Source organism: Eptatretus burgeri, chromosome 8, assembly GCF_056783735.1.
Source record: "Eptatretus burgeri isolate ZD-2024b chromosome 8, Ebu_testis_v1, whole genome shotgun sequence".
Taxonomy (NCBI): domain Eukaryota; kingdom Metazoa; phylum Chordata; class Myxini; order Myxiniformes; family Myxinidae; genus Eptatretus; species Eptatretus burgeri.
The window spans coordinates 26,814,196-26,820,354 of NC_140968.1; the positions used below are offsets into that span (position 1 = coordinate 26,814,196).

Genomic DNA, 6,159 nt, shown 5'->3' on the forward strand with positions numbered 1-6,159 from the left:
TGTGGTAAAAATTAGTAAATTGAAATCAATCAAAATAATCGTTAGCAAGTAAAGAATTCGTCAGGCCAAATCAATCTAAATGATCGCAAGCAATTAAATAATCAGGCACTGATAGAAAAAGAGACAAAGAGCAGATGCTTATCTCGATGCCTTACTTAACAATTAAACACAGACAGGGGTACCCAGCAGATCATTCAGGGGGGGGGGGGGGGAAGAGAAATCATCTCGCTGAAACGTCACCTGAGACCGGGTCTGCTCTTACTTTTTCGCTCAAATTAGCAGAACCATTCAAGTTTTTACATTTGGTTGGAAGTGCCTTCTTCTTCTTTAAAAATGTGTAATCCCAACTGCCCCAATCATATATATATATATATATATATATATATATATATATATATATATATATATATGTATGTATGTATGTATGTATGTATATATATATATATATATATATGTATATATGTATATATATATGTATATATGTATATATATATATATATATATATATATATATATATATATATATATGTATGTATATATATATATATATATGTATATATGTATGTATATATATATATATATATATATATATATATATATATATATATATATATATATATATATATATATATATATATATATATATATATATATATATATATATATATATATATATATATATATATATATATATATATATATATATATATATATAAATATATATATATATATATATATATATATATATATATATATATGATTGGGGCAGTATATATATATATATATATATATATATATATATATATATATATATATATATACATATATATATATATATATATATACATATATATATATACATATTAGCGGGGTATGCTTACACGGGGTATCGGCTGAATGAACCAACATTATGCGACGCTCTCAATCATCTTTCAGAGACCAATTAACCACTTGGGCTAATTACCCCCAGGTGCGCTATCTCTGACCAAACCCGAACAGGATAAGTCAAGACACAATGCTAAATCGTTCAAGAGATTATTACAAGCAGGTCAGAAATTAGTGGGAGAAATGGTGGTTATGATTCAAAAAAGGAATTGGTGGGAAAGCACAGGAATAGGCGATGCAGGTAACAAACACAATATACAGGCACATACACATTTCCCTTGTCCCCCATGCAACAAACCCACCATTGGATACCTTAAAGGTCCACAGACACAGAAAATCATGTGGGGTTTAATGAATTGATAAGGCTTCCCTCAACACTGAATCGGTCTTTTCTAAAATAAATATCTTGGAAGGAAGATTTTAATGTTTTTTGGTGTGCTTTTACTCTTGATTGGCCCTGCTCCCCCGCCCCCCCCCAAAAAAAACGGTGATTTGATTATGTCATATATCAAGTGACCCGCAACATCATCCGAGGATTGTTTCACTGTGGGACTTTTTTTATAAGGCTGCATTTATTATGGGCTGCATTTATATGCAGCCTACATATGCTCAGAACTCTGAAAAAGTACTCAGAATGCCATCTAGATGTATTGTTGCTGTTTGAAGCAATACATCCAAAGATGGTGTGAGTGTGCATCTAGGTATTCCCACAAGATCCAGCTGGAAGGAAAATATGGACAGCCAAGGTAAAACTGACCAGAGGAAAGTGGCATGGCCCAACTGCTTCGAGCGTCATTTGCAGCGCTCATTATGAAGATAATTTGTGTGACACCGGCCTGTATTCCCAGTTTGGGATGAGGGAATTGAAGCAATTGAAAGCCGACACGATCCCCATGAAGATTCCAGATAATTCTAATGTAATGGAGAAGTGGACCATGAATGAACCTTCGCTTGAGGCTGTCTGCTCGTTCCTGTTTGGTTAATAATCGGCAGAGTTGACTTGGTACAAAATTGGTGAATCTCTATGCCTTTTTCTGAATATATGCATCTGTATACATGTGTAGCAGTGCCCCCTTTATGACCCCTGCACACACGAAGCGAAAAGTGGGGTTAAGCAATTGGATCACTTCTGTCTGTCTGTCCGTCCGTCCGTCCATCCATCCATCTTCAAACATTAGTTTGTGATCGAAGAACAACATGATTTCAAATGAACGTTATAGTTTGAACACTAATCAGAATATGAATCAGAACACAAACCTGCAGTTTATCAGTACTTTGGCTCTGAATTTAGCCCGACCACACATGCGCAGAGCGGTGGGATAATTTTTTTTATTATTCTGTCTGCCTGTCTGCCTGTCTAACAGTCAAACAAAATTAAAAACCATTCCAAACAGGAAACTTATTGTTTTTAAAGACATCATGAAGGACACAGACAACAGGCATTAATAACTAATGCAAGGTGTGAAATAATGTGGTGTGTAAGACGTCAACAGTGGTAACCTTGCAGAATATATATTTTTAATATGACCTTTAAAATCATTATTTTATTTCAATTGTATTATACACTTGATCACTGCGTCGGGTAAGGTTTGGTATGAACTCTCTAATTGAAATTGTAACAACGATCAATATTTTGCCAACTCTACATTTGACTTCATTCGATTACTCTTTCAAAAGTGAGATGAAAATGCTGCTGAATTCTGTTTTGTCAGACAGGAGACCAGCATGGTGGTTCTGGGGCAGTACATCTCGGCAGGTTGACCAGGCTCCCTGCTAAGTGTCTTCGTTCCAGCGTTATACATGTCTTTCCCACATTTACGGCGAAGGCGGTTTACACCACCTTGACACAGTGGCCGTTGGGTCTCTGCCCTTGCATAAAACATGATGCGAATGTCTCACTAAAGAAAATTTACCTTTATTTAGGTCGTATCTATTGCTCAATACCATGCCTCAGTACTGTGTCCTTAATTATTTATCCCAGTGGAACTGCCATTTGATTTAGTGCGCCATTCGGTAATGTAACATGCCACCGTGGTGGCACAACAACAGAATGCTTTTAGGGCTGGGTCAGCACTCCTGAATACGATATTCAGCTGGCTGTGCAAACTGCTTCATCTCGTAACCGCTTCTTTTTCAGATCTATTTTAAAGACTTACTTTAAGTGCTGTCTCAAGTGAAGAAACAGTCACATCCATCACTAACATCAGGCTTGCTATTACTATGAGGGTGAGATGTAATTTTGAACAGATCATTTAATAATGATCAATGTCATAATCATTTTCAATAATCGAATTAAAGGCACTTTTGAGCGGGGACTATTCATGCCAATCTGTACAGTCAGCTATATGTCCTACAAGGTGAAAATTAATTTGTAGGACAATGGCACACTGTTAGAGGTTCTTTTTATGGGGCCTGGGATCATAATGTTTTACAAAAAATAAAAATAAAACCCGTTACCATCACCTCAAAAATGCTATCAAGCTTAATTCACAGAATATAAGGCATTCAATAATTTGCTGTAGAGGGAAGGTGATCAGTAAAGGTGAGCAGAAACAGCCATTCACCTAAGTTGCTTTCCACTGCACTCTGTCAACACCTTCGCATGCTAGCGTGTCCCATGAGAGCTTTTCTTTGCCGATAAGATGACTAATGCAACCACGCTGGCCCGACAACCAAAGCATCTTGGCCACTTTGGATAAATGAAGATTTACAGCCAGGTGTTTGCTCGCCATCAATAATTCACTGTGCCGAGGTTCACCACGGCTGCATGCTCGTTTCTTCATTTCCTGTGGCTCTGGCAAACACAGAAGCCTCGTCTTGTGGGTGCCACATCACAACCAAAGCAATCTAAGCGAAGAGGGTACCACAAGTCATGACAGTACCTTTGTGATCAGGGTGTTGCTGCACTCCTAATTTGTCCGATAGTTTTCATAAAAGTAGGGCTGGTAGCAAATTTCATCATCATTGCCGTTATTTTTTTTTACCACTCTCTCTTTTTGTCTCACTATATGCCTATAGTAGATAAACACTTGCTTATTTATCCCAAAGAATAAGAGCTTCACCACCTCTGTCAGCTGTAATTGACTTTGCATTGAACAGACAGGTAGTCATACCATCATGATTGCAGATTTTGATGTAATAATTCATCATGATGCATCACTTTTCTCTGTGATATCTATCTCTCTATATCTCTCTCTATCTCTATCTCTCTCTCTATCTATCTCTCTCTCTCTATCTATCTCTCTCTCTATCTCTCTCTCTATCTCTCTCTCTCTATCTCTCTCTCTATCTCTCTCTCTATCTCTCTCTCTATCTCTCTCTCTATCTCTCTCTCTATCTCTCTCTCTCTCTCTATCTCTCTCTCTATCTCTCTCTCTCTATCTCTCTCTCTATCTCTCTCTCTCTATCTCTATCTCTCTCTATCTCTCTCTCTATCTCTCTCTCTATCTCTCTCTATCTCTCTCCATCTCTCTCCATCTCTCTCTCCATCTCTCTCTCCATCTCTCTCTCCATCTCTCTCTCCATCTCTCTCTCCATCTCTCTCTCCATCTCTCTCTCCATCTCTCTCCATCTCTCTCTCTATCTCTCTCTCTCTATCTCTCTCTCGAAATCCTTGTCTCAGGGCCTGAAGAATAGCTCAGTGATTGCTTACTTAACGTTGTCTGGTGTGGGTTTGAGTCCAGACTATAAATGGATACCTTGGTGCTTCACGAGCAGCGTGTTCTATTTAAGAGCATGCGGTCCTTCGTAGTAATCTTAAACCAGATGTCGCATCTGTTAGTGGTCAGTGATGGGCATTAAAGACCTCACTGTACCTTATTTCAAAAATAATAGGTCCCTGTATACCGACTGGTACGCTGGCCAAATATCCAAGTACGCTGGCCAAGTACGCGTCGTGTCATTGGCACAGGCATCATGCAACCACGCTCCCAGAGATTAAGCAACCAGCCGCTATGTGCTGCAAATGCATTCATGAATGTTTCATAAGAAGACTCGTGACCAGATTTCAACACGCACAAACAGTAGTCATACATTCAAGCAAGGTGATGCCTACCAGTTTCATCTTCCTCTTCCTCTTCCTCATTCAGGCCACTCTCATCTTCAGGAGACATGTTGCAGTAATAGTGAGCCAACACTATTGCTTTTTCATCGCCAACCTTCTCTTCCGAGAGAGAAGCAAACATCCTTCATTCCAGTGACCTGCTGAACAAATGGCAGGAAGAGCTTTCAACGTGCTGACACTGTGATGAAGAGGTGAAAATAAGGATGCTTGTGCAGTGTGGACCAATGGAACTCAGAGTTATTACGAGACTCGGTGGCTATCATTTGCTGGGATTTGCAGGAACATTTAACGGCAAAATCAAACAAACCTTTTGTGAAGTTCAATTACACGTGTTTAATTTCCAATCTCATAAAAGGTACATCATCCCTTCGTATCTTGGTATAAAGGTCATTGGTTAATGGGAAGCAATGGTGTTCGTGTTACTTGAGCCGTGGGTAATGATAATTATGCCTTTTATTGGTTTCATGACAGATGGTCAGTCTTACTATCCTTCCTTAACTTACTGACTATTTAAGGGAGAAATATATCCCTTATTGAAGGTATGCTTTGCTGTTTTGTCAAAGTACATCGTATCTCCCTGAATGCCATCAAATTTACTTTGACCTATTGTGTCATTGCCATAAAAACTTGGTCTTCCTCAATATGCCAGCATGGGGTGCTATTCTTCACCCAGTCCATCTCCTTTCTCATTTCTAGGTACTAACCTTTCCACTACTCTTATTGGCCCACATATGTTGTGGAAGTTGCCATTTCTGTCAATGTATAACTCATCAGTTCAGAGGCCTTTGGACAAGTTATCAATATCTCCATAACCCATTTGAGTGGAAAAATCATTTGAAATTGACCAACCCTAATAAGTGTAATAAACCTTCCATAATTAAAAAAAAATAAAAATAAATTCCTTCTTCTTTCTCAATTCCCAACCAGCATGATGAAACTTTTAGTTGAAAAAGATATTACCAGGTAGCACTCTTCTCTGGAAGGGGAAAACAGATTCTTAATCATCGCAGATGCAGTTAAACCAGGGGTTCTCTACGATTTCATCATTGAAGGCCATGCCAAACATACTTCCCACCCATATACAACCTTTCCCGTCATCAATTAACTATCTTGCCACTTTAGAGGTTCTTCAGGTCTTTGAGCTCTTCAAATAACCACAATCCATTTTATCTTTCTCTTTTTGTGTCAAGCAACTTAAACATATTTGGATT

The 6,159-nt window shown here is 38.1% G+C and overlaps 1 long non-coding RNA gene across 1 annotated transcript in view; it reads right to left on the bottom strand.

Annotated features, from left to right (window-relative positions):
• The window catches only part of LOC147021378 (uncharacterized), a 147,028-nt gene extending 141,946 nt beyond the window's left edge, over positions 1-5,082 (bottom strand). The window contains exon 1 of the long non-coding RNA XR_015060778.1: positions 4,940-5,082. This is a non-coding gene — a long non-coding RNA (uncharacterized LOC147021378). The remainder of the gene's footprint in view (positions 1-4,939) is intronic.
• Positions 5,083-6,159: the final 1,077 nt, after the last annotated feature.